Source organism: Sceloporus undulatus, chromosome 1, assembly GCF_019175285.1.
Source record: "Sceloporus undulatus isolate JIND9_A2432 ecotype Alabama chromosome 1, SceUnd_v1.1, whole genome shotgun sequence".
Lineage (NCBI taxonomy): Eukaryota > Metazoa > Chordata > Lepidosauria > Squamata > Phrynosomatidae > Sceloporus > Sceloporus undulatus.
This window is the reverse complement of record NC_056522.1, coordinates 363,291,032-363,299,895: the sequence shown is the minus strand read 5'-3', so window position 1 is coordinate 363,299,895 and position 8,864 is coordinate 363,291,032.

Below are 8,864 nucleotides of genomic sequence, written 5' to 3'. Positions count from 1 at the left end.
CTACCTCTCTGAGAGATCTGGAAGCTGGGAAAAGGGCACTGGGGAGAAGGAGTCACAGGCACACACCCGCTGCCCCTCTGTAGGGGATGAGGGGAGGGGGAACGACTGGCGCATGCCCGTTGCTCCTCTGTAGGGACCTTTTTTGGCCCCTAGCTGCCTCAGTAGGAACAGCTGCGGGCTGGGAAAGGTCCAGGAGGAGGAGTAACTGGTGCGTGCCTATTTCTCCTCCTCCCCAGGGACCTTTCATTGCCCCTAGCTGTCTCTGGAGGGACAGCTAGGGGTTGGGAAAGCTCAGGGAGGAGGAAGAATGGGTGTTTGCCTATTCCTCCTCCTCCCCTGGGATCTTTCCCGGCTTCCAGCTGTCTCTGAGAGACAGGGCGGGAGAAAGGGCGGGGGAGATGTCCTGCCCCGGAAGTCCCAGCACCAGGTGCTACCTGGGCCAGAAAAGGTTTAATTAGGGCATGCAGCCCTAAAAAAGTTCACCATCACTGCCCTAGTTGGTTCCAGATATGCACTGGGGAGTGCCTTGATGCACACTGGTGCCCATTGTGCATTGGGCTATGGTGTATCAAGCACTCCACCATTGTGCAATGGATGCTGGTACATAGTACCAGCAGCCCCTAGGTGGATGCAGAGTTGTAAAATTGCTCAATTCCATTCCCCATGTATGTAAGTTCACTTACAAAGGCTTTGTTGTTATTAATTGGATTAACAGTTAACTGTGGATGAGACATCTGTGAATGAGACATCTCCATATCCCAGATTCTCCACTGCTCTGCTTAGGTCCAGCAAGTTCATGCTCATGACCTCTCTTGTGGAGTCTATTCATTTGGCATGTTGTCTTCCTCTCTTCCTACTACCTTCTACCTTTCCTAGCATTATTGTATTTTCTAGTGAGTCATACCTCCTCATGATGTGGTCAAAGTACACTAGTGTCAGTTTGATCATCCTGGCTTCCAGGGAGAGATCAGGCTTGATCTGTTCCATAATCCATTTCTTTGTCTTTTTTATACTCAGCACTCTTCTTCAGCACCACAGCTCAAATCCATTTATTTTCTTCTTATCTGCTTTCTTCACTGTCCATCACTTAGACAGATATCTGTGAAAGCAATCTTGTGTCCATACACCTAAACATTAGGGGGGAAATGTGATGGCAAGAGCTGTTTGACAGTGGAATATACTGTCTTGGAGGGTGGCCTTTCCTTCTTTGGAGGTCTTTAAATAGAACTTATATGGCCATTTCCCACTAGTACTTAAGGTGTGGGTTCTTGTGTGACAGAGGAGTAGATTAGATGGTCCTTGCGATCTTGTCCATTTCAGGGAGTCTCTCTCTCTCTGTTGGATTGATTTCAATTTTGCCAACACTGATTTGACTAGAATATATTTGAAATAATTCAGTCCACTTTTTAGAGAAATTGACTTTCATATGATTTGCAAACAGTCATCCATGTGTGATTCTCTACTAGCACCACTACAACACATGTTTTGAAGTGAAGATTTACAAACACTAGTGGTATGGTTTAGAAAACATTAGTCATATTAGTCTGCCAGGAGCATCCTGTTCTTTAAACCTGCATTTTCTTTCTTTTGCAAGAATCACAGGTAATAGTGCTCCCATCGTGAACTTATTCCTACACCACCTCCCTAATTTGCAGAGTGACAATTGCATGTCACATTATCTAGCCATTACAGGGATTACTCTGTAGTCTATTCTTTTTTAAAAAAAAACCAGGCACAAAAACGGCTGCTTAGCTTTAAACTGAAAAAGGAGATGCAGGGAAGGAAGATCTGAACAATGAAATGCAATGTTTTCCTTGGTTTCTTCCTGATTGTGATTCTTAACTCATGTTTGCTCTTTCACGGGCCTTATAAACAAAAGAGCCAGGTCATATCTCTGTAGGAGATTGAAAAAGGAGAGCATCCATCAGGCTCCCACTAAGCAGGCATTGTTAGTGGCAAAAGGACTGCACACCCAATAGCAGAGCTTAGAAGAGTTACTTTTTTGATTTACTGCTCCTGGAATTCTACAAGCTGAAAAAGCTACTCTTTAAGATTATACTTTGTTGTACCAATAGTATTTAGCAATAGCATTTACATTTCTATACAGCATATCAGTGAACTCAGCACTCTCTAATCAGTTTAGAATATATAATTCAATTGCCCCCAACAAGCTGGGTACTGATGGCATAGTAAAATGATGTCCCTTACATAAAATGGAATATTCAAAGTTTGCGTTTGGAAATTTATTTATTTTTTCAATATTTTCAATCCATGGATGCTTGAATCCATGGATAAAGAATCTGTGGATACAGAGAGGTGACTGTATTATTGTGGTAATAGTGTCACTAAGGCTGCATCAGCACTGCAGAAATAATCTGGTATAATAATAATAATAATAATAATAATAATAATAATTTTTATTTTTACCCCGCCTTTCCATAAAAAATGATCAAGGCGGCTTACAAGGATTAAAACATCACTTAGTAATACAAGATAAAAACAGTTACAATATTACAATTACAATATAAAAATTAAAACGTTACGACAAAGTGGGAAAAGGAATCAATATAAACCACACATAACAAGAGCAATGAAATGGAAAAGATGGTCGAATTTAACTGGTCCGGGGTCGGTAGGGAAAAACAGGGGGAGAGAAAAACAGTGCATATCAGTGAACTCAGCACTCTCTAATCAGTTTAGAATATATAATTCAATTGCCCCCAACAAGCTGGGTGGTTTGATACCACTTTAACTGCCATGGCTCAATGCTGTGGCATTCTGCAAATTGTAGTTTTGTGAGACATTTAGCCTTCTCTGTCAGAGAGCTCTGTTGCCACAACAAACTACAATTCCCAGAATTCCATAGCATTGAGCCATAGCAGTACAAGTGGTGTCAAACTGGATTATTTATACAGTGTCAATGCATCTTAAGTAGCAGATATTGGCCAATTTCCCCTTAATTTGGAAAATTTACCTTTTTAGGGTACTGCATGGGGAGTCCTAGTTTAAGAGTAAATTTTCCAGGTTTTGCAAAATATTCATTGGTAGCAAATGGTTCTCCTGGCTCTTGCTTTCTTTCAACACAACCAGTGTGCAAGGTACACATATTAATATTTCACAAAGAAGCTCATAGACACTGAAGCCATTCCAAAAAGCATCTGGCACAGCATGACCCTGCTATTTTCATTAAGTCTTGCAATGAGGTTGATGTCCTGGGGAGCCTTCAGGAGCACAGAATTTTCATTGGCATTTTCTTTGCTGGTTTGCTTCTGTGTGAACTTTGTAAACTGTGCGGAGAGGGATATAAATATTTCAAAAGAGCCTCATTAGCCAGGGAGCCATAGAGGCTGGGGTCTTCAGTGTCCTTGACAAGGAGAATCTGCTTTGGGATTTATTCCAGACTTTCATGGCACCAGCTACAGGGCTGAGCCCATCTGGGATTAGGGTTAAGCACCTAAAATTGCTCTTAAAATCCAAAGTGGATTCAGCATCCCACCATTATCAGAGCTACACTTCTCCAACGCAAGTGAGCAAGTCATGGGGTTCTGATGGCCTTCCTTTGGTCAAAACATTCCCTCTTATGCCATTTGGATGCAGCATTTCTTTATCTCCGTGGTAGGACTGATGAACTCCCAACAGGCTTAGCCAGGATGACCACTGGTAAGAAATGCTAAAAGGTACAGTTTGGCAGTGTAGAAGAAACATAGAATCTTAGAGTTGGCAAGAGCCTCAATTTCAGCTCTGTGCTGTGCAGGAATACACAACTAAAGCACTCCTGACAGATGCCCAACCAGCCTCTGCCTAAAGACCTCCAATGAGGGAGAATCTATCACTCACTGGGGCAGTTTGTCCCCGTGGTGAACAGCTCTTTCAGTAAAGAAGTGCTTTCTAATGTGGAATAATCCATTGGTTTGTGTTCTAGTCTCTGGAGCAGCAGAAAGCAAACGTGAGCCATCTTCAGCATGGCATCCTGTCAGATATGTAAAGATTACTTTAAATATCTTGAACCATAGATATTGTATGTGTTTTTAACTGATGTGTGTTGTATGTTGTACATCAATTTGTTGTTCCCACCTTGATCCATGGAGAGACATTTATTTATTTATTTATTTATTTCAGATAGGAATTTCTTATTTACTATTTCTTTCAGGTAAGAATTATTGTTGTTGTTGTTGTTTAAAGATTGGTGGTGAGTCAAGTCAGTGGTCTGGTTCTGAGGATTGCATTTGGCCATAATCCAGGCCAGAAACTTTCCCCATGAATTATCATCTGGTTTATTATGCAGACCCTGGTGAACGACAGCTGTGGAAAAGGGAATCTTCAGTGAGCTATCTTTGCTCTTAGGTTTTATTTCTGCATCCCTTTGAACACCTCTGTATAATGAATAAACCACCATCCTGCTGCACGGTGACCTCCTTTCTTTTTGACAGATCTTCAAGCCTGGTTGGCCTGGATCAGAATGGACCAGGCCCTGGGACGGATACAAAGAATCACTGTTTGCTCCAGATGTCTTGTTTTGCAGAAATAACGGGAGGGAAATTTAACCCCCACCCCCCATTGTCTTTTAGAAGTTTTCAGTGCAATCTGAATGGCATCTTCTAAGAATGGATGCTTCTCACAACTATAGCAGGACTCCTAACCTTTCTTTTTAAAGAAATGGCTATAAAATGCACCCACTCCTACATACAAAAGGATCTTTGGATACTGGTTTTCCAGACTAACACAGCTGTATCTTTGAATTCTACCACTCTTACATAGTTTTACTGTGAAGGTTTCAGATTATTTCTAGAACTTTTTAATTTTTTATTAATCTTTAGACATATTTCTAGAACTTTGATGACCAAAATATCAGCAACAAAACTCCAACTCTTTACTAGATGACTTTTTGGGGGAAAATGGACCAGATGTTATACAATCATGGCCACTTGCTTGTCCTGAGGTTGTTTACTCAAATATATAAGTGTATATTTAAAAGATTATATTTGGAATTGTCCAGTGTAAGTCCTCAGGCAACATTTTAAGTTTTTACTAAAGGGGAAAAAATAGATTTTCTTGGTAGTAAACAGATGGAGGAGAGGGGAGGAAGTTACTCTGCTATAAATCATGGCTTCTGGGCAGAGTGAGGGAAACTTACAACATAAATAAAATAAAGTGGATGTTAGTCGAGCAAACTAATGTTTCAATTACAAGGCTGGGTTTGTCAGTTTGACCTCTGAACGTCTTGGAACCTGTGGCTTTCTTCTGGATCCAGTCTCCCTCAACTAAGAATTTCTACTTCCTTGGCTTGGCTTCATCCTTTTTCACTCGCTGCCCCACATTCCTGGAATTGCCTCCCTGAACACTTTTGAACTTCCCTAGTTTTTAAAATCTCAATTTAATACTTTACTTGTTTTCCAAAAGCTTTTGAAATTTTACTTTGATATTGCTTTATTAACTTGTATATTTTTGATGATATGTATTTGTCAGTTATTTGTCAACATCTTTATCAATGTCTTGGATGAAGGAATAGAGGGCATGCTTATCAAATTTGCAGATGACACCAAATTAGGAGGAGCTGGTGCCCCAGAGGAGAGGATCAAAATTCAAAATTGTCAGAATCCTGTGCACCCCACTGGTCACTTCTCTCCAAGATGAAGAGGAGCCATGGCTGAGCACCTTTGGGTCTGGCCGGTCAGCCACTTACTAATTAACTTAACAGTTGCATTGTCTAGTCCACATTTTACTTACTGAAATCAGCAAGGATTTCAGGCCTTGCTGAAATCAAGATATGCTATATCTACAGCGTTCCCTTCATCTACCAATCTGGTAATTTTATCAAAAAAAGAGATCAGATTAGTCTGGCATGATTTGTTTCTCAGAAACCAATGGAGATTATCACATGGAGGCTTACCATCGCTTAAAACGTGGCTAAAGTTTCCGAAAACCATGATGATGTGATCACCAGTCGCGCTTGTTTTTCATGATTAAATTGTCAGGAAGGCGTCCCACTCCTCTTCTATCATCAAAATGTTCTCGCAGATATTCCAATAATGGTAACTTCTGTTATTGGAGAAATGGCTGCTGCGCAAATGCTTTGATGACGGGAGAGGAGTGGGATGCCTCCTTGATGATTTAATCATGGAAACAAGAGTGACTTCCATCACACCGTTTTATGGTTTTCGGATGATTTAGCCACGTTTTAGCGATGATAAGCCTCTGTGTGATAATCTTCATTGTTGACTTTTTGTTATTATGGCATTCCCTTCTAAATGTTCACAGACACTCTGTTTAATTATCCACTCTAGAATCTTTCCTGGTATCGATGTCAGACTAACTGAGCAATAATTGTTAGGATCCTCCCCCCCCCCCCCCCCGTTTTGAAGATTAGGACAACGTCTGCCCTCCTCCAATCTGCTGGGACTTCTCCTGTTCTCCAGGAGTTCTCAAAGATTATTGCCAATAGCTCTGATATTACATTTGCCAGTTCTTTTGGATGTAGTTCATCTGGTCCCAAAGACTTAAATTCACTTAGATTAACCAGATATTCCTTTTCTACCTCTTTACTGGATACTCTTGATGCCGTCCTGTTGTGCAACCTTGAAATGCATTGACAGGGATTCTTAGGGCTCTGCTATATTCGGAGAGCCAATGAGTTGTCATGGTTTGAGCATTGGACTATAACTCTGGAAACCAGGATTCGAATCACAGCTTGGCCATGTAAACACACTGGGTGACTTTGGGCAAGTCACATTCTCTCAGCCTCAGAGGATGGCAATGGCAACCCCCCTCTGAACAAGTCTAGCCAAGAAAACCCCCTAGTAGGGTTGCCATAAGTTGGAAACAACTTAAAGGCACAGAACAACAACTGCTATGTAGCTATGTATACAGAAAGTTATTTAATGTACGCTGTAGTACAGTATTCCTGTCATACAAAAAAATCCCTTGGTACAGTGTCGTATAATGGCTTCAAAATGAGTGTGCTACAGGTTTTAATCTTAACTTTAAAGCAGCCATCCAAAGTGCACAATGCTTTCCCTAGAATAGTTCTAGAGTTCTTTTAAAGCTGAATCTAAAATCCAGAACAACTTTACTGCCTTTGTAGAGCTCTGGGTTAATCTTCAGTAGATCATAAATTATTAGGAGCACTCAGCACTGTTTGCTTCTTCTTCTCTCCCATCCTTAATTTTTTGAAGAATGTCATCACTCATCTGAAGATGGACACATCTATTCCTAGACCAATCTGCCTGTGCTTTAAGATTTTTCTAAGACTCCTTCTTCGGGAGTCTTTTTTGTTAGAGAACATATTTAGGGGTAGCCATCTTGGCCATAAAGCATCAGACGTGCTTTATTCAACTACAACAGAAGTGTCCTTTCCCTTAATGGCATCCTGATGATGGAATGCCAACTGCACAGGCTTGGCTGGCAACTCTGTTAACTACAGAGTGTCTTGGAGATCTCCTGTTTATAGGGTTGTCCTAAATTAATGCCAACTTGATGACAAGTAATAGCAACAACAATGAATGAGAGATCTGGGGTGATCTTGGCCATGAAAGATCAGGGCTATGGCTTTCTTCACTTCAGTCAATCTGTCTGTAACGTGGTCTTCCTCTTTTTCTTTTGGCTTCCACTTTTCCAGGCATTGTGAATCCTATTGTCTCATTATATCATAGACTAGACTGCTGTCTTCAGATGAAACAGAGGTTTCTGCTCTGTTGTGAGTGTCAAATTAAGATCCAGTTGCCAATCTGTTCATCTTTTGTACACATAATGTGAGGTAATACCTTATCCTCTTCACTTCGAGTAGCAATATATCTTGGGCCACATCTGAACCCAGGGATTCCACAACTGACAAGGCAATGTGGAAGGTCTTCCCTGTGGAAGAGAATGTTTAAAAACCACCATATTAAACAAGTCCCAGAAAGAGTCCCTTGTCTCTTTATATACTCTCATTTTAAGTCTAGCACAAGAAAGCAAGGCTGAGAGGAAATGTGTCAGGAGGGCCCTGAAGATTAAATAAAGTCTAAGAAACTTGTGCCTATTTTTAGTCAGACTGAGTTAAATGGCTTATTCATCAGTGAGATTCTAGATGAGTTCCAGAGAGGACAAAGAAGCATGTGTTTCAGTCCTCCCTCCTCCGCTGCTGCATGCAGAGCAAATGTCTCCCTGTCTTGTTCCCAGAGTGATTCAAAAGTAAGTCTAGGAAACAATCTGCTACATCAGCACAAAGAGGTATTTGGTTGGGGTCTGTGTGATTACAATGGTTTGGGTATAAAAGGGGGGGGGTATAAATATAGGATTGCCATAAACCCAAAGTTGCTTCCACAACTGGCAATCACAGCGAAAATCAAAAGTCTTCATCCATGAGCAGAGTTGGAGAATGGAAAATGTCCAGTTAGCTCAGTGTCAATTTCAGTAACAGTTAACTGTTAACAATTTTCAACTAAGGACTCCTCTAGACTGCCGAATGGTTCTGATAAATATCAGGTCTTTCTGTTTCAGGTTTCTCTGCCTTGTCATGGCTGTTTCCCTCTCCTCAAACCAGTCATGCCCTATACAGGTTGAGCCTCCCTTATCTGAAATTCCAAAATCCAAAATATTCCAAAAACCAAAACATTTTTCGTGAGTGGCTGAGAGAGTGACACCTTTGTTTTTTGATGGTTCAAGGTACACAAACTTTGCTTTGCAGATTTATTAATTCCAAGAAATATTGCTCAATTCGTCACAAAACAACCAAAGAGACCCCAGAATTTTAACATGAAATCAGCTTTATTTAGCCGGCTTGGCTTCAGAGGAAAATAAAGTTTCCAGAGGTCTGAAGCCCCTCTCAACGGGCGTAAGACCCTTTTATAGGATTCAAGCAAAGAAACTCTAATGCATACAGAAAA